This window comes from Sebastes fasciatus, chromosome 5, assembly GCF_043250625.1.
Source record: "Sebastes fasciatus isolate fSebFas1 chromosome 5, fSebFas1.pri, whole genome shotgun sequence".
Lineage (NCBI taxonomy): Eukaryota > Metazoa > Chordata > Actinopteri > Perciformes > Sebastidae > Sebastes > Sebastes fasciatus.
In genome coordinates, this window is record NC_133799.1 from 11,879,915 (window position 1) to 11,901,055 (window position 21,141).

The following is a 21,141-nucleotide window of genomic DNA, read 5'->3' on the forward strand; positions in this document are numbered from 1 at the left end:
CTGTATTGTACAGTCATTGACTGCTGACTCCTCACGCCACTAGCGATCGACAACTGCTTCAGTCCGAGTTGCACGCCTAAGTAAGCCGCAAACATCGGCCTAGTAGTATTCCTGATCTAGTTTCCCATCAACATGCATGTGATTGTGGCTCAATGGGGCAGAGAGACAAAGTGGCTGCGTTCACGGCACACAGGTGTTGGCGATCGGTGCAGAGGGAAAGGATAGCAGTGAAGTTAGTGGTAGTAAGTGTACAGTGTAGGTAACAGTTTGCCCATGAATAACCACTGCAAAAATACCCAAGAAGTTCCCATGTCTTGCTTCCCAGCTGCTGGGCAAAAGTGAAGGAGAGTCTGTGGGATTACAAACAGCTCTCTGGACAGAGCGAGAGAGCAGAGCACTCTGCTCCATCTAGGCTGCAATGCATGTAGATAGATATATTTATTGTGCCTTTTTATTGGGCATCAGCCTATTATTGAAAAAATAGACTTGACGCGTATAACGCTTCAGGTCGCCGTTACGCCCATGAGCCGTAAGCCTGCACAGAGTGCATAAAGCTTAATAGTTTAAAATGTAGCCTCACCCCCAAGTCTGAGCCTAAGAGCATCCACTGCTGAAAAATGTGGGCAAGGGGCTGAGAGACGAAACCATGCCTATTTCTGTATGAGGAAAGCGTTAAAATATGACAGCTACAGTAGCTTGAAAAATAGCGATATGGGGCACTGAATTTGATGAATTTATTGTTTATCAGACCACAAATGAGACAAGAATTAGCCAGCGTACCCCGTGGAGACTACTTTGCCGGAAGGAGAGAAGGCAGCAACTCCGGAGACGGACTGTTTCAGATGTAGCAACGAGAATTCAGCCAGTGAAGCGTCTCCGTCTCTGGAGCGGCCGTCGGGGAGGAGGGACCATTAGACCCAACTGGCCATCAGCCTGTTCTCTCTTTTCTGTGGACTGGATATCGAGCCATCAACACATTACAAAATCTGGTGAATCACTGTCAATGATCTGGCGTTAGCAATGTGTATTGCACGCTGTTACAAGAGTGTGTGGTTGAAGCATTAAGTTGTTAAAATTGTTATATAAGTATTGGTTAAAGTTATTATGTGGTAGCATCAAGCTTAAGAGCTGTTGCTATGGTTACCCACGGTTTAATATGCCTTGCACGATGATGTAAAAAGACGGTAACCAATAGCAGGTACTTTCAGTCATAGCCCAGATTTTTGCAAATTGAGGTGTCCTGTTATGCGATTTTAATAGAAACCTAAAAGCCAATTAGAAACATTATATTTTCAGTGGCCATGGCAAAAGCAACACAGCTTAGCTTTGAACACAGCTTTATTTTCTTGTTAATGGCATGGTAGGAGTGTAATAACTCATACTATGTATTACATCATCTAAAGACAAATCCTGGAGCTGCTCCATGTGTAAATAATCAAATAATAAAAAACTACTAGAAAAGTAAGCAGTGGTGGAAGAAGTAGCAGATCTTTAACTTGAGTAAAAGTAGTATTACCACAATGTAGAAAAAGTCATGTTTTCTAAATTTCTAAACCACTAATGAATATAAACAAGAATGTTTTAATGCAGACATATGCTGCAGGGACTACAAGAATCATCATATTGGTGTGATTGTATGCATCAAAGGGTAAAATCGAGCATTCATGAAGTGCTTAGAGGATATTTGACAATATCGCGATATATATTGTGTATCGACTAAAAACACTGCCATATTATCTTTGGGCCATATCGCCCAGCCCAAAGTCTCATCTCATCTTAATCCATAATAAGAAATCATAAGTTACTTGTTGATTATATTTTGTATCATTACTCTGACTCTGCAAATTAACTAATGCATTGGAGTAAAAAGTACACTATTTGCCTCTGAATTGTAGTGGAGCAGAAGTATAAAGAAGCAGCAAAGTACAGTAGTTGATTAAATGTATGTTAAAGTAAGTTAAAGTAAGACAGCAACCATGGCGATTTTACTGAGACATGGTAACATTGGTCCTGATTCACATCTTGAAATCCTACATTCAAAATAAAAGTCATTTGGATGTAATATCTGAAATAATGAACCCTTTATACACCCAGAGATTCCCATTTCACTGTCAATAGGCCTGTTCACTTGATGACGTCATGCATAAAATGTGTTGATAAATATTGATTTCATTGTACATTTAAGTTCTGTTACTGTACGTGGTGGAAGTACAAGGTTTCGAGGCAAAATTACTACAAACAATGTAATAAAATCAACCTCAGTTTTCGCTACCATGATCATGTAATGTTCAGTTGACACAAGGAGGAGTGATGTTGTGATAAAAAACTTTGTCATTTACTTTTTGGGAGTACCTACCTCCCGGCAACCTGCGTCATCTATATCTACTTCAGATAGAGATTTACTCCACGTGTTTTTCAATACAAAGTGCCTGCTGTTTTTCTAACATGCTGCATTGAGTTCCTGTGCACTAAAACAATCGTTTGGCCATCACAATCCACTGTTGCGTCACAGAAAATGTATTAAAGTGGCATCATATTGTCTACATTTCACTAGATTGTGCCAGAAATGCTCCATCACACAGAAAAATGGACTCAGACATCAGAACAACTCCCCCAATAACTGTGTTAAGTATCACTGTCACAGAGTTTTGCTGTAGTTTGTATTCTAAACTCGAATCCAAAGCAACATCTGAGGAGTAAAAAGGTAAAACATATGGCAAGCTACGCTGAGACAGTTTTCACTTCTACTGTATTACAGTAGTTCTCCTTAACTTTCCAGTAACTCCATCCGTGAGTGGCTTCGATTTGGGGCTGTCCTCGACCAATGAAGTCTTAGTTGACTAACACTGATATGATTTTGTCGACTAATCGATTAGGTGATTTAATCGACAGATCTGTAAAACTGAGTTCCCCCACAAAGAATCAAACAAAAGCACCACTTTAAACCGTGTGTTTACCAGAGATGTGATCATAAGTTTCTAAGAAATAAGTCATTCAGCATGAAAAATATATTAAAAAAACGACTAATTGACAAAAGAACTCTTAGTAGACGAAGAACAAAACGACCGATTAATTGACTAATCGACTAAGAGGGGGCAGCCCTACTTCGATTTGACAACTTTTAAGATACTTTTCACATTTTCATTCTGGATTATCTGACAAATGGCAGGTACCACGCGGCAAAGTAAAACCTGCAATTATATTCTGTTTCATCACGGACGAGCGACAAGAAGTTTGTTTTCATCTATTACACAATACTAGAATAGAAAATATCTCAGAAAACAATCCAATCACCACTAACATGAAGCGTCACGACATATGGCATCATTTGACAAGTTTGAATTAAAAGCGTTCCCTTTGGCTGTTTAACTGTGTTAAAGATGATTACCACCTGCAGCTGTAACTCTAACCAAGACAAACTCAAATACTGAAGTTCTCCTGTTGCAATAAAATCTCTGAATTTAAGAAAAAACAAAACGCAAAAGCAACAAAAAGACAGTTATGAGGATATTTTCTTGCAGAGCAGGAATAGGTTTAAAGTTAAGCACTATATCACGCAACACTTTTGATGCCCTCAAAAGTATTAACACACACGTAGACATGTACGTATGTAAGAAAACTAACTTAATAGGAATTTCTTTCAGCTATAAAGACAAGACTACAGAGAACAACCCTGATTTAATTCAGGCACTTCTGATAGCACATGAAATGAGGAGGAGAGAGGCAATGGCTGTATCAGAGATACACAGAGAAACAACTGAGTAATTGGTGAGATACATAGACAGGTAGCGGGAAAGAGATATAGACGAAGAAGAAGGAAAGAAAAAAAGACAGAAATAATACACATCTGTCATATAAATTGTCATAACTCACCCGTCTCCGCAGCGCAGGAAGACACATCAGGTAAGAGCCCATTCACTGTAGACCAGGAACTAATCTGTAGGCCAGAAACAGCGGACATTTAAATGCACTTTAATGACATGTAATAAACATTTTCATAATTTCAACTTCAAGAAGGAGTGCTACTAATCTATAATCAGAACCTCACCTAATTACACTCTAGGCTGTCAAGCAGATAACCAGTTCTTATTGCTTTGACTACATCTCAGGTGAGGTGGGTAAATGACCTGACTGTACATGCATCGTACAATATCCGTTTATCATATTTTGTTACTCTTCTACAAGTCTACAAGTTGTTCAGTTTGCACATATAGAAATGTACTTATGCCAAATGATCGGACCTGCAATAATCCACGACAGTAGTCTGCCCAGGTGTCACTCAGGTAATAATCCAGCAGCAGATCCACGCAGGTAAACGCTGAGTGTCCTTCAGCAGTCAGGTGCTCTGCTCCGAGACGTCCACGCCGAGGGGAAAACAGTCAGCTGAAAACCTTGTAATCCTTCAGCACAATGATCCCTGCAGGATGTCTCATCTCCTCCTGTGCATCTTCATCTCTCCTCCAGACTCTCTCTACAGAGGTGTTGCAACTCTGAATGCAGGGGCTGGCCAGACGCACCTGCAACAGGACAACAGGTAAGAGGAGATCAGCAGCCTTCAGTGGCGGTGAAACCATTCTTTAATCCCTCTGCTCTCCTCGGCATCGACAACTCTGTCTGTTCCTCGGAGTGTCTCTGCCAAGAGTAGCCGGGCACAGCCGTCCTGTTTTGCCGCTCTTTGCCAAACACACAAACACACACACGCACGCACACACATACACAGAGGAGAGTGTTGTGTTTTTTTTTTTTTTTTCAGCAGCCGAGCTAACCCTGAGCCGGGGCCCGGTCTGCCTTTGAGATGCTCTCTAGCCCACAAACACAAGACGGCTTTCATTATCTTGCCCGTCGCAGCGCAAGGCCTAGCTTCTAAAAGCTACTGATTTCTTTCTTCCCTTAGCCCCCTGCACAAAGGGAGGGCATTTTGTAAATTACTTGCTCGTTTCAGACCAACAAAAGGTACTTTCATTGAACCCTCCTCCTCCCCCCCCCCACTGCTCTCCCTCTATCCTCCCGCCATTTGATTTTGCTCAAATTTGATTACAAGGCTTGAAAAAGGAGGGGAAGAAAAGAGAAGAGGAAATAAGAAAGCCCCACAGATGGCGTGTTCATTCAGCGCTGTGAATGGCTTTATATGGGCTGCCTTTATACATGTGGCAATCCAAAGACGTTTCAGCCGCTCCGCTAAAAAAAGAACTTGACAAAATTATTGGTTTGGCGGCTTTCTTACACGACTGACACGGGGAACTCTGAGAAAGAAAAGCCTCCCTTCTCTTTCTCTTTTCTTCCACTCTCCTTGTCTCTGCACCTCGCGCTCTCTCTCTCTGGGTCGTACACCTTAATCAAAACAAACTAAATGAGGTGTTTGAATGTGAGAGAAGGTGCGTTTGCCTGCATGTGTGTGTGTGTGTGTGTGTGTGTGTGTGTGTGTGTGTGTGTTGTCATATTAATAACCACCTGCCCCTGGCTCCACACTAGGCCACATTCCAAGACGACAAAGTCACACATTCAGCAGAATGGCCAGGAAGGAAATTGATAAAATGAGACACACTCTGACCACTAGATTTGATAACACACACACACACACACACATCCAGCTCATGTTAAATCAAACAGCTCAGATTTGATAACACAAAACACACACACGCAGCTCAACTCAACTCGAAAACATTAGCCAACACAAAGCGCAGAGCGTTCGGTTCTCTCACAGGCTATAATCCTGTTTCCACAATGGACCACTCACTCTGCACTTGTTTTCTCAGGAGGATAATTATAGGTCTGTATTCACACACACACAGCTTTAGAGCTCTCTTGCCTTCCCGCTAACACACACTCATTTGCAGCAGAGGGGTAGGCAGTGCAGAGCGAACTCTGACTTGTTATCCCATTACCAGATCATCACACTCTACAGGATGTAAGATGAAGTGATGGTCTGGCGGTCTGGGACCTGGCATGGCCACTCGGGGTCAGAAAGACTAATAGACAGGAGTCAGTTAATTCCTGGATCCACTGACCCAGCCATCAGAGTCCAGGTCGCAGGCCATGTCATTCCATCAGTGTGATGAAATGGTAACCATCGCTGAGGTCAAGCGGCCAAAACAACGTCTTTCACAGGCAGAAACTCAACCGCTGTCAATCCTTAAATTGCACTGAGGCCTTCTTTTTGTTCTTCATTCTTTCTGATATAAAGAAGACCTGACTCACACACCGAGCGGCTACTTAACTGTTCTACTCTATGACTCAGGAATAAACAACTGGGACAACAAGCCATTTGCGGTGCACAGAGTGTAAGAACGGGATCTTAAAGCTTCAGTAGGCAGAACGTTTTTGGCATCATTGGGCAAAAAATCCATAATAACCTTTCAGCATATTGTTATTCAAGTGCTCTGAGAGAAAACTAGACTTCTGCATCTCCTCTTGGCTCTGTTTTCAGGCTTTAAAAAATCGACGGGCCCGTGACGGGAGATTTTGACCAATCACAGGTAATTTCAGAGAGAGAGCGTTCCTATTGGCTGCGCTCCGGCTGGTGGGCGGTGCTTGGTATTTCCTCAACTTGATCTCAACATGGCTGCCGTGTCACAAACTTTCTAATTTCTCAACAGTACACTACAAGATGTTTCTGAAAACATTTGAAGTGAGAAATAGGCATTACAGTAACAGAATATTGATTTATATTTGATCAGCGCTGCCTAGTTTGACTGCTCGGTCGGAGTTCACAAGTGATTGACAGCTGCTCAGAGAAGACAGGCTCCAGCTCGGCTCTGATTGGTTGTTTTCCTCCGGTCTGTGAAATCTTGCAGATGCCATTAGGAGCACCGGAGGACACAGAGGCACATGATGTCTTTTACACAATACCCAGACTGAGGTTGTGTTCCAAATCACATACCTTTTATTTGTATTTCTAGTACATACTAAAGCTGCCCTTACAAAGTATGTACTGTTGCATGCAGTATGCAAACAATTGGGACATACTTCTTCATAACATTGCACCTTGAACTTTAACCCTCTTGCTCATACATCCGCTGCACAGAGGATTGTGGGTCATAATAGCCAGAAAAGCATGCTGGCTTGTATACTGCAAAATACGACCAGATGAAGTAGGACATGCTGGTATGTTTGGCATACTGCATTTGACATATTATGTACTGGGACATACTTAATCTTTTTCTGGCATACTAAATAGTATGGTAGTATGGGTATTGGAACGCACAGTAAGAGTCTACAGTTATAGCTGCTCTGTGAGCCTGTATGTAGGGATCTGATGATGGAGCTAGATGAAATGTTAAAGGACCAGTGTGTAGGATTTAGGGGCATCTGTCGGCAGAAATAAAACATTATATTCACAACTATGTTTTTATGAGTGTATAATCACCTGAAACTAAGAGTCATTGTGTATTCATTAGCTTAGAATGAGCCCTTCATATCCACATAAGGAGCAGGTCCTCTTCACAGAGTCCACCATGTTTCTACAGTAGCACAAAATGGACAAACCAAACACTGGATCCAGAGAGGAACTTTCACATGCTTACATTGAAGTGGCAGCTTGAATTTGGTGGCGTGAATGGATCGTAGGTTCTACTGTAGGTTCTTCTACACGCTTGGAAAGGGAAGGGTAGTGGTGGTGGTGGTCGGGGGTTATTCAGTTGGTTGCAAACTGCATTCTCACCGCTAGATGCCACTAAATCCTACACACTGGTCCTTTAATCACCAAAGTAATTACAATTCATCTTGAGGGAGACACAAATGTGTGTTTCAATTTCATGACAATCCATCCAATAGCTGTTGAAACATTTCACTGAAAAAACAAGTAGGATTCATCCTATGAATGACCAAGAATGTCTGTAACAAATGTCATCTGAATCCATCCAACAGTTGTCAAGATATTTCAGTCTGAACCAAAGTGGTTGACTAAAAAACAGAAGAAATGATTCTGTAAAATTTAAAGTGGTCCCAAGTTGCCACTGGCTTGTTTTACCAGATTGTGTCACAGCACGGTGGAATATCTCCAACATCTTTAATTGTGTGTTTAGACTCCTAATTGCTCCTAATTTTGAAGTAAGTGGCAGTTTTGAAGTGGCACCTCAAGCTACAAGGGGTCATGGCAAAGGGGACTCGGGGGGGTACTCAAGCACTTTCACTTTCTGTCTCATAAAAGACAAATTAAAAGAAAAAAAATTAAAAATCAAAGCAGCAGAGGCCAAGAATTCCTGACTTTTAGTCTCTAGTACGGTTCAAGCTGCAAAAACACTGGATCCAAGTGTGCAACTTGATAGCGTCTCTCATTAGACCCTCCCTGGATGGTAAATGCATAAGTCTTACAGTTTGTAAGGCTTTCTGTTATGAATTTCTAGTCTCTAAACCCATCCCACTAAACCCTGATGACATCAGGTTTATTTTAACTTTGAAGCACTTTCTCCAGAGCCATAGTAGACATTATCCAACTGTTGTCAGGCTGAGTAGTGAACTTGATGTGTAAAATCCGTGCAATGCCCCTTTAATTAGCAACCATTCCATCTGAAGACCAAAACCAACAATGAATTTATCCTAATTTGTAAATAAATTCAAGTATTGTCTGTGTAGCTATAGCCGATATACTGTAGAATATGGATCTGTGCCTCCATTGTTGTCCAAAAACTCGTAAAAGAGCCTCATATTTGCTTGAAACATTCCTTCATTACAATGAACTATGTGACAGAGAACAAAGCATCATTTAACTGATAAGCATTTATCAGCACATCTCTTGCTGTGAAAAGTATTCGCCCCCATTGAGTTTTCCCACATAATCTGGTGCCAGAAAATGACTTCAGCGTACATTTATTAGAGAAATTTGACCAAAAGTCTCTGCTCATTGCAGTCCAAAACAATATTCACCTCATTTGCTACAGCATATCTGCAAACATTTTGAAATATTTATTCTCAAAAAGCTCTAAATTTACACTCTTACAAAACAAAAAAGAAAGCACATGTGAAATTGTTTCTGCATTGCAACATGTGCCTATATCAAGGGAGTTTTTAATAGGAAACTTTTTGGGTGCAATTTAAGAGTGACAGGTTTGTTCTGGTTTAAAATGCTGGATTACGCATGAATATCTGTGTCACATAATATACTAATATACAGCTTTAGTTAACAAACCCCCCTTTTTTATTTGAAAACCTTGTCTAAGTACACGTTGAATGTGGACATCTAACAGTTATAAAAACGTCTGACGTTATTGTGGCTGTTGAAATTGAGATACACGAGAAACACAGAATGCACCTGAACTCCTCAGGGGGTAAAACAGCTTGAAGAATTAAAATAATCCACTGGGGAATATTGTTTTAATGCAACAATCACCCCGAGCTGCACACTCCAACCTAAACCTTCACACACACACACGCAGAGCTTTGCGGAGCAGAGATATAAAGCTGTAAAACGCTGACAGGACAGAACAGCAGCTCTCACAGCTTCCATATCTACCACTTCAGAGATATTAGTACCACCAGCCATCATCGCCAGCCGACCCACATTACATATTCCTCCAACCTGCTTGACGGAGGCTCGCCACAGCACAGTACGGACACACTTTACCAGAGATGCTGTTTTTTTTTTTTTTTTAAAAAGAGGACAATTTGATTTAGTTATTACTGATGAGGGCAGAGATTCCCTCAGTGGTCAGAGAACATTCATAATCAGCAGTTAGGTCTCCATCCGAAAACCTGAAGTAATTATTGTCTCAAGATAAAAAAACGGAGAGCAGAAAATAAACTAGAGATAGAAAATGACCTTAATATTATTTCCCTCTCTGGGTATTTCCAATAAGAGTATTCCATCGGAGGGTTTGATAAAAGGATTATGCGGCGAGCTTTATGCGGCTGGAGTCAAATCTGGATATGGAAGGAGAGCTGTTTGATTGAATAATTCTTGTTTCCTTTCTGCCAGGCTAGCAGTCCTATTTGGGAAAAGTAAGAAATCAGCATTATTCCAGATTTATACATGTGCTCTGACCGTCTGTAGAAGTCAGACTGCCTCCACTGCATGTCTGACTACCAGCACGCCTGTCTGTCTGCATATCTGACCGTCTGTCTGTCTGGGAAGATGTAAAAACACACAAAATAAACATGTTCATACTGTATTTCTGGCTCCCGACTACATTTTAAACTAGCTTTGTTACATAATGTCACACTGGACAAGCCCACAAATGGTAAAATGGCACATACTTCTTTGGAAAACAACTTCTCACCAGCATCTCACCAGGTAAGTGCAAGAAAATATGTACCTGAGAGCCCAAACATCATACATCAATCCTCTTTCTTTTTTCTTATGCACACAAGATACCTGGAGGGCTCCAAAGTAATGAATTCCCAAAGCAAGTTTTGAAACTAAAAGCAGAAAGAAACCTGCAATGTTACTGATATGAAACACAGAGTAGTTCTTCAGCAATAAACTGGAGTCTCAATATAAGAACTGCGATGTTTGTCTGAGATGTTTACTTCGCTCCAGACGTCATTCTGCACTCAGTCAAACTTTATGGGAAAATATATAAACATTCTCTGACATGAGTGGGTTGATTTAACAATTTTGTGAAGTGTCTTAATGTTAATTTACCTTGTTAATCCACGTTAAAATTACCCCTCTCATGGTTATCATAACCATGAAGATGAGGTGTTGAAAACGAACTAAAAAACGCAAAATTGCCCAAAAAATAAAGTGAGCTTTCACTTTGAGTTGTAAAATAAAACAAAAAAACAGGTAAAATATCTTGTTGGTTTTATCTTTTTGTTTATGTGCAGGGTAAAATTATAAATGTATTTCAAATCTGACAATTTCTGACTACTTTTAGAGCCAAGTATAATATTTTTGAAACATGATTACTGATAATTTTACTGTTTGTACTAAACTATACTTGCATTAAACATATTTACAATTTAAAAATATGATTTGGTAGAAGTGAAATATATACTGTACGTGTATATACTGTATTCAAATTTATTCCACTACAATTTAAACTAAACATTTTCAAATCAATTGCAAGATAAATGCAAAACAATCCTAAAATAAAAATACATATTTTTTGGTTGTTGGGATAGGTCGGTTGGTGTCTGGCATGGAAAACCCCCCAAAAATGTAATTCCATTAATGGATGAATTTTGATTTAAACTGTTAAAATGACAAAGCAGTGTTCATCTGCTGTTATCAGGCGTCATCAGCAGGCAGAGGGTTCGGGGCACGCTGCCCTTTAGGGCGTCTGACCTCAGAGTTTAGTTATCATAACAGGGTGGTGACCTCACGACCCGCAGTCATTACTGCTGCCTCCTCCAATCAGCCCTCCACAGCTCTGATAAAGCCCTCTGGGGGGAAAACAGGCTGCTGGAGTAGAGGTGACATTAGATTTATGGATGTGTGTGTGTGCGTGTGTGTGTTAGTGTTTAGGATTAGCACTTTGGTTTCGGGTTAAGATTAGAATTAAGATGAAGCGCAGGTGAGGAATGGGGTTAAAAATGAGTTTGGTGTTCGGTTAAACGGTTACTACAGTAGCTGACAGAAGGAGGAGTTTGACAATTTGGGGTTAAAGCAATAAACATCTTTATATTCTAATGGATTTAATGTCAAATCAAGATATATTCTCTTTCTCACTGTAACAGGCTCAAAATGCCACTGAAATCAATTTGTCCAAACATGAATCTGTTTAGGATTTAAATAAGCTACTTTTGGGGCTTTTTTTTTTTTGCCTTAAATTGAAAATATCTGGTAGAGAGTCGACAGAAAATGAGGGGAGAGTGCAGGGGGGGGAATGACATGAAACAATCCTTGTCTGGATTCGAACCAGGACTTTGACTACATAGTATGTCTCTAAGATCCTCAGGGGGTGGACATTTTTACGCCATGCCGCTCTACAAGAGTAAAATGCCACATCAGTCTAGTAAATCTGGCAAGTGGCAAAAAATAGACACATGGATTTTTCCTGAGCTGATGTTGGAGGGAGCTAAGGAGTGAGCCATCCCGGTTCCTTCTCATCTCTGAGCGTTGCACATGCGCAGTACCGATTTGGCACTGGCGAGAAAATGGCAGCGGGTAAAGACAAAGTTTATGAGCCCAAGTGCAAGCAAGCATTTCAATTATCTTGGAAATAGGAGTTTAGTTAGGTGGTGTTAGAGGATGTGGGCAAAACTCCAGATTGATTTACTTAAATAAAGATTAAGATTAGTCTTTGTCCTTAGTCCTTGTTGTTATTTGATAACCGCTAATAAAGAAAACAATTTGTATAGGGGCAAGTAACAAATTGTCTTTGGGGAATTACATTAATGTTGAACCCTGGGGGTCTGTCCAAAATCTGGGATCTGATGCAGTGACGTTCTAAATCTCAAACGAACGAAAATAAGCTTAAAATCCCAATGAATGCATCGTATGATACAACATTATGGACCTTTGTCCATAACACATGAAACTGAATGCAGAAGTATGGTATGAAGTTTTCCATTTCTGAGTGATTTTTAGAGAAAAATATCCCATTTTTAAGGGCTGCTGTTTATGTAGTATATTTGTTTCCTATACAGACAAGGAGAACAACATTACATCACTCCATATTTGTCCGAGCTTCTTCAAAGTGTATTTTTATTTCCTCAGAAATAACCAATGGGTCACATTCAAACATAACTCATAACTTAACTCGAGTGGCTCCCCTAGAAGTGAGATCAGCGTCTGGGGTCTAACACATCATCACGTCTATCTGAGACCAGACCAGCTCTTCTCTATCAGCACACAGAGGTGGAAAATCAAACACCACTTCAACTAGAAAGAGCTGTAGGCTCTGATTTCTTTCATCATTTATTAGGCAGCTGAGTAATATTTTAAAGACTGCTTTAAGGTTCGACTGAATCCAACCGAGAGAATTACTAAAGAGGGATTGATTAAATAGCAAGCATCATATAAAACAATACTTATACAATATTATTATTGCATTAAGTAATTAAATATCCTCAAGTTGTATTCTTAAAAAAAGAAACTTCATATTGATTTTATGGTTTAAACTGTCTCTAATCCAGTGGTGGAATGTAACTAAACACATTTACTCAGGTACTGTAATTACCTACAACTTTAAGTTACTTGAGTATTTCCACTTCATGCTACTTTATACATCTACTCCACTACATTTCAGAAGTGAATATTGTACACTTTACTCTATTACAGCTTTGATTTCTGGTTAATTTGCAGATTAAGATTTTAAATACAAAACATGTGAAGATCTTATAAAACTGGATGAACTGTAACAGTATATAAAATAGTTTAAATTAGCTCCTGCTTGATCAACTACGACAGTAAATGCTACTTGCATTAATAGTATAGTAATAGGGGTAGTTTTTTCTGCATTGAGTACTTTTGATGCATTTTGCTAATAACACTTACATACTTTTACTTAAATATTGTCAATGCAGCACTTGTACTTGTAATGGAGTATTTTCACAGCGTGGTATTGCTACTTTTATTAAAGTAAAGGATCTGAATTCTTCCACCTCTGGCTCAATCCTCTACTTAAGACAGACACACAACTTTATTGCAGTTGAAATCCCAGTCTCACTTGGATCCAGTGTGATATGTGTAATTCTACAATGCGTTTCAAAATAAAATTTAGAGTATGGCAAATATAAATGTGCAGTAGCCCTCTACTGAATTTGTACTTGCACTGAAAAGACATTGAGGGTCAACGTGTTGGGTCTGTCAATGGTACAGTAAGAGTACTTCTCCATAAAACTCAGTCTCAAGGCAAAAGACAAAATGTCATTTGTCATTTGTTTTACTGACAGATGGAGAAATAATGATTCAACTAATTCGGTCAAGAGAAACAACTTCCTTCATTCATGCCATGATGTATCCCTACTTCATTTCTCTCTTTTTCCCACATAACTCCACTCTATTTATGCTTTATTGCAGTTTAGTTAGGACTCATCATCACTGATCCAGAATTTGAGACAGTTGGGGGGAAAATAACCAACTGAATAGTAGAAAGTGAAGTCATTTGGGTTGTTTGGAGGCCTGTTGCACCCATTGTCATCGCAGTCTGCTGGTTACCAGCCTTCCTTCGGTCCTTCCTTTTTACTCATAATGTTAGCTAAAAAAATTGCATCCACATATGGTCTTTTGTTCACAGAAATACTTGTAAGATGTACTATAACTACATACTACATTCCTGTTTACAGTTTATCCATTTGAAATACTTTCTATCACAAATTTACATTACTCATTATATATTTTATATTCATATTTTAGCCCTATATTTTAACTAAGATTCTCATTTTGCTTTACTTGTGTGATTTTTTTCTTTTTATATACATATTTAATGAGCACTGTTGAAGGGAACCTGAACCTGAGAAGATTTTCATTTTTGTGTATATGATGATAAGAAACTTGAAACTTACTGCTGTAGGAGTTAAACTCAAGTCAGTGACAAAAGGTAATTCGATTTGACAAACTTAAGACATGGTGATTTCAGGCATTATAAAAAATAAAACGAAACATGACCATTTTTTAAGTAATATGCAGCATTCTGTGTAATCAAGCAATAAAACCAATGATATTCTTCTGTTTCATTATCTTAAATGTTTAGTGATTTTAGTAGCATGGAAGTTCTCTAACAATGATGTTTTGTTCTTGCCTGCATGCTCGTCAAATACAAAATCCAATTTTAGTTGAATAACTTGCAAATAATTTAGGGGGGGGGGATTTGACAGCAATTTTGAGGCTGCTGAAGGCTCAGGCAGAATAAACTCAGAAGCCCTTGAGTGGTTCCAGGAATAATTTCAAATAGAGTTTGTCCTTTGTCAGTGCTTTCTCATCAACAACAATACATCAAAATACCGCTTTTCATCCTTCACCTTCAGTCTCCCACCTTGTTACAAAAATCAGAATTTCTGACCAAACAATTTGGGATCATATTTGTAACTTCTTCCTAAAATATCACAGACAACCCGCCAGTTATGTAAGACTGGTTTTATACAGATGGTTAATATAAAGGGTATTGATATTTTTCTTTCCCTTACTGATTGAAATACATTTTCCTGGGGAATGAAACTGTTTAGAACTTGGAAGTAATTTGTTTGAATAACGAGAGACCTATCCGCTAAGCTTATGTGACAGATTGATGAGCATCTCAAGGATCCAGATCATTGAAGAATTTGTTAACTGATCATAATAAATCACAATATAAAAAAAAAAAGCAGCATAAACAAGCTCCAGAATGAAATCTAGTAAACATGTTGAAGGTGATAAATAGAGTACGAGGATGTGTCGAAAAGCCACATATGTGCATGAACGTAGGATGTCAAAAAGCCACATATGTGCATGAACGTATGATGTCAAAAAGCCACATATGTGCATGAACGTAGGATGTCAAAAAGCCACATATGTGCATGAACGTATGGTGTCAAAAAGCCAAGAGGAGCACCACGCCTATTGGCAGAAATGAGTCGCTCTTGATTGGTCAAGAAAATAATCCACTGACAAGAGGTCATAGCACCATCCATCCCAGTTCAAACTAAACCAGCATGACGGGGTTAAAGTGTTTCATTACTTTACTTGTTTTCTTTAAATTAAGGGTAATTAAAGAGAAAGCGTTTCATAACAGAGGATGACAGCGTCAGCAAACCACACACAACGACCATCTCAAAAACTTCTTATCAACTGACGACAAAACTTTTACCATCAGATAAATGTTTCCCTAACGAACGAAGACGACAGTGCAAAGCTCGCCGTCATATCAAAGCACGCAGGTCACCTCGGTCCACGTACATCTCAGCCCTCCTCAGTGCACAATGCAAATGCAAAGTCCAACTGCAACTCACAAAACACAATCAAATGCAGCCCTGCATGCATCAAAACTTCATTATCATCCCTCTTCATCTCCTCCAGGCAGCCTCAGAGTCTACCTCTCCGTCCCTCAAGTATCTTATTGTCATTCCTAATCACTCCTCAGCTTCATAAACAATCTCACAACTTTTTTTGTTTTCTTATTCAGCCCTCTCTGCTTATGCAGTTCCCAGAAGGCATTGCCTTATAGACTCTCCCTCTCCGGCGGCAAAGATGTCAGGAAAACAAATAACGGCGGGACACAAAACAAAACAAAGTCTCCTGAAATACCTTGCGGATGCCCAGAGGAAGGCGCCGGACAGACAGATGAGCAGATAGGTTTCCTCTGTCCTCCTCTCTCAGGCTGCCTCCTCTCTCGGCGTGCTGTGGAGAGTGACTGCTCACAGCCCGCCTGGCATATCTAATTAGAGCCAGGCTGTTGCCACTATCGGGCAGAGGATCTACCTCTCCAATCTCTCCTGACTCAATCTTCCCCATCTCTGATTTTCTTTTATATTTATGCTGGAATATTTAATTGTAGACAAAAGGTTACTCTGGGCTCTATTCATCGCACACAGGCAGAATAATCTCCTTTAAAAGGCTTGACATTTCAGGCTTTTCAAAAGGGGCTGAAAAAATTATATCCCCGCTTTTGTTAATCAATGAAGTAGAACTCCCCCGAACAAAAGAATTAAATTGCTTGGTTGGGTTAATAAAACACACAGAAATAGCTGCTTCCTGTGGGCTTTTGTGCTTGCCACTGGCTCCCCCCATATGCAACCAGCACTGTAATTCCATATGATTTGGGGGGCAAAACTCTCATTTCTCCACACAGTTGGCTTTTTAAATCCTATTGAATGAGCAGACTGTGAGGCTGGCTGATTGGGACCTCTTGCCTGAGCCTGGCTGCCTGGCTAGCAGAACAGGCTCTCTCCATTCAAATATGACTTCCACTAAGGAGAGACAGCGGGTCCACTACAATTTACAATTTCTATACTGCCCCTGCCTCAGAAAAACATTGTAATTATGCAAATGATAGGGGCAATAATTAGGCCCTTCACTGTCCCATTGTGTTAGCTGCCGTCGTGGTTCGGTCCAACGGTAGGAGAGACGCAGCAGGGCACGGTCGGGTTTAAATTGCTCCTTACAGACAGCCTGCAGATGTTCACAGCATCTTCTGTCCTATAACTAGCCATCACCTCGAGCCAGGGAGCCTCCATATATACGACACAGTAGCAGCAGCACACTCTGGTTTAGCGGTGGGAGAGCTGCCTGAGAGCTGGATGGCATTGCAGCATACTGCTGTTTTATCTAGAGGCCTGCTGGTATGTGAGACACTCCATTGTAATCTTCCCTGTTTTACCTGTGAACACTACCTGTATGTTATGCCTATTGCACGAGCAGCTCAATTAGCCAGAAGACTTGCCTGTACTGTAGGTGTTGTATTGTAATTAAGACGAAGCAAAAGTTTGGTAATTAATTAACTTTGAAGTCATTCATCGAGAAAAAACATTAAACATTCACCGGCTCAAGCTTCTCAAATGGCATGGTTTGCTGTTTTTCTCGGTTTTACGTCACTGTAAACTAAATATCCCTGGGTTTTTTGCTTTTGGTAAGACAAAAACAAACAACATGAAGATGTCACCATGAGCTCTAGGAAATAGTGATGGACATTTTTTACTATTTTCTGACCGTTTTTGGCTATATGTTTATAAATTAAATTGGAAAAATAATCAAAAGATGAATCAACCAGCCTCAATGGCAAATCAGACCAAGGGCGAAAAGTGGGGGGGACAATGGCCCCTTCCATACCTCCCCTCTGGGGGCCTTACTCGGACCACACCCATCTTTGTGACTGCATGTTGCACGGTTGTGACCCTATCGCATTGCCAAAATCCATCCACAGCATAGACTGTAGCCACCATGATGTCACCCATTGGTTTATGGACTGCCGTTTTGAAGCCTCGAGTTCTGCATTTTGGGCGTTTCCATCTTGTTTTTTGGAACCAGAAGTGACATTAGAGGGTGGAGCTAAGTACAACCAAACTCTGAATAAGACGTTTTCAGGCGACCAAAAATGTTACAATTAACTTTCATGAACTGAAAACACATTGTGAAAGGGTTAAAGTTTTAAGACAAAAACACAGACAATTCCCAGACCGGACAACGCCGTGGTAGCGACCTGTCAATCACAAAGTAGCCACGTCCTAATGCATACCCTGTTTCATGGTCTATTTGACTCTAAATGAGACCATAATTTACTAAATGAACATCATGCTGTTTTGAAAAAGACTTGAAACTAGCGATTGAGACCATAAACTCATGTTTACAATGTTTACTGAGGTAATAAATCAAGTGAGAAGTAGGGTCATTTTCTCATAGACTTCTATACAATCAGACTTCTTTTTGCAACCAGAGGAGTCGCCCCCTGCTGGCTTTTAGAGAGAATGCAAGTATAATGCACTTCTGCATTTGCTTCACTTCTCAGACCCAGAGGTAGCCCACTGGTCCACAGACAGAAATACAAACAGTTGGCAAAGTACTCAAAACTGCTTCTGTGGTAGTCCTCCAGGACCACATTTTGCCATGATGACTCTTACACAGCATCACAAGTCGAAAACAATACATGCTGTCGCAGCTGGTAATAGTGAAAATAATCATTAGTTCCAGCCTCATACACTGTAACTGTATGTATGTGAAAAACAATAGAAGATGGGTAATGATGTTATGTTTACCAGCAAGTTCAAGGATGTCAATTTGCATTGAACTGCAGGTATGTTACTGGGCATTAAATAGAATGTAGAGGATCCTGTAATATGACTTGTCCAGCATGTCTCGTCTCAGCGGAACAAAATGTCCAGCTGCCACAATAATTAACATTATACTACAAGTTGAGACACTTTCAGAGATTGTTCTCCCAAACTCTGTATGCTTCATCACTATAAACTCTGTTTGGGACACCATTCAAGTTTGAACTTTAAACGAATGATGACCACTCCCCTGAATAGAACCTTTAAATGTGCAAAAACATCCAATAAACTCAAATAAGGAGAACGCAGAGTACAAAAGATGCCTAGATGTTTAGATTAAGACTCGGCTGAAGAGTGAACGATTTTAGACATCTTGACTACATATGTAAACGTTTCCAGTTAATACTCTATGTAACTTAGACATTTAAATACTCACTTTTCAACGACAATTAGCCCTGTTTTAACAGAGACACCTTTCAAGCTACAAATGTCTTCATCCACAGGGTTAAATTAACACTATTAACTTACATTAACTTATAAACTCTTGAGCACCTGGCCACATATTTAGCTCAATCCCAGAGAACTAAATACTATATGAACTCTAATTAGCCTGTGGACTCACTCAGTGAATGACATTCATTATATTGCATTCAATATCAATCTGGGCTTATAGAAAGAAGAGAGGCTGGGATAAAGCCTTTATAGTTTATGCAACAAATATCTAATATTTTGATGTCAACATGTTAGTTATTTAATGACCGACAGAGGCTTCATATTAGCAATATATTGTTGTACTGCAAAAAAAAATCCATCTAACCAATACTTATATTTCTCATAAAAAAAAGTTTCCTGTGCTGTTTCCCTTCTGCAATCATCCTGTATCATGTCACCACTAATGGGGATATTAAAGCCACCTTTGCTGACAAAGTGCCATACATCAAATTGACAGTACTAACCAAATGTGTGAAACTTTAACTTGTCAGGGACAATTTTGCACAATTTGTGTAAAGAAGGTAATGAAAAAAAGTTCACATTATTGGCCATCTTATCCATGAGGAAATAACTGCATTAAAAAAATCCCTGCACACCCACACAGGACATTTGAACTCATTCTGGCCATTTAGTCTCATCCTAACAGTTGCAACAGAGCAAACGGGAGTGAAGCATATGTCAATCATGCAGTCCATACATGCTGCCCAGTCCTGAGGAGAGCACTACTCCGCCAAAAAAAATGTATGTATGTATTGTATGTTTATCATGTGGGAAATACCATACATTGAGCAGCCAGTTGACTAAAATGTGACAAGTCTGACAAAAATCCATGTGCCCACTTTCTCCAAAACAATACAGTAGAGGTGAGTCACTGGGTAAAGTAGTAGTACTAAACTCATTTTTGTAATCATGTAGGCCCAAGTTAAAACGTTACACACTAACTGAGCCAGTGAGACAGTCAAAGGCTCTGCTTTCTCTCCAACACATACACACATGTAGCAGCCAAGTTAAAACCAAGCTGCAACCTCCGGTACTGAGAGATGAAGCCAACGCTGAAGTGCCAAAAACTGCAGTTCTTCAAAAGGCCACTTGAGGCTGGCTCCAAAAGCGAGTCAATCTCCATAGATCCCCCCACCCCCCCAATGTTAAAATGCCCAACTCTACAGCAGAAATAAACATCTTTACAGCCTGGTACAAAAAACGGTTTTGGTCAGCCAATTTCCCCGGTGATTACAACTGTATTTAGGGGGTGAATTTTGACATAACTCACCCGTTTAAATTATATCAAGGCTTAAAGTTAGTCATAATCGCGGGCGTGGGTGCTTTGAGTGACAGGTGAGTGCCATACCAGGTCGCTAGCTGATAGATGTCTGCTCTGTTGCATCGCCTGGGCCCCGCCTCAGCTCCACCGAAGATCCATCTCTTTGCCCATTTTTGGATTAGCCGGGAGTCAGGCTGTGTCGTCACTGCCAAGATGGTGACGGCCGGAGCCACCCACTTTGAGCTTCACAGCAGCTCCTCAGAAACCTATGGGGTGATGTCATGGAGACTACGTCCATATTTTGTATAGTTTATGGTCAAAACTCACAATGTATACAGTTTGTTTTGTAAACAGATGGTTTAATATACCATTTTTACACAACACAATATTTTCAGTTAGCAAAGGTGAGGAAATAAAGACCCATTGGTACTTTTAATAATTTATTGAGAACAAAAAAAAGACAAAACAAACAGGTAAAATCCCTTAAAGTTAACCACTCACCTACACAACCCTCTCAACCAAGAAATTGTTGACTGCAGAAGCCTGGGTTCTTCCTGTGTGCAAACAAAACAAAAGCATTACACAAGAGTTGAATTAACATAAATGTATTCATTTGTAATTGTGTTGAATTAAAGGGACTGTTTGTAACTTCTTACACGTATAAATCCCCAGGTCGATGTCCCATGCACGCTCGCATATGTGCGCTCGCGTGTGGCTATGCTGTTCAGACAAGACTCCAACACAAACTACAAGGAAGCACCAAAACCGCAAAGTTATATCTAGTGAAGCCCGTCTTGCAAAACAGTGCTGGCCGCGGTCGGAGG

The 21,141-nt window shown here is 40.1% G+C and overlaps 1 long non-coding RNA gene across 1 annotated transcript; it reads right to left on the reverse strand.

Annotated features, from left to right (window-relative positions):
- Positions 1 to 666: 666 nt before the first annotated feature.
- LOC141767608 (uncharacterized) lies at positions 667 to 20,872 on the reverse strand. Its single transcript, XR_012593895.1, has 5 exons — positions 20,819 to 20,872; positions 20,405 to 20,583; positions 4,242 to 4,517; positions 3,874 to 3,937; positions 667 to 954 (listed from the first exon to the last, which is right to left on the reverse strand). It is a non-coding gene; the product is annotated as an uncharacterized LOC141767608 (long non-coding RNA).
- Between the last annotated feature and the right edge of the window lie 269 nt (positions 20,873 to 21,141).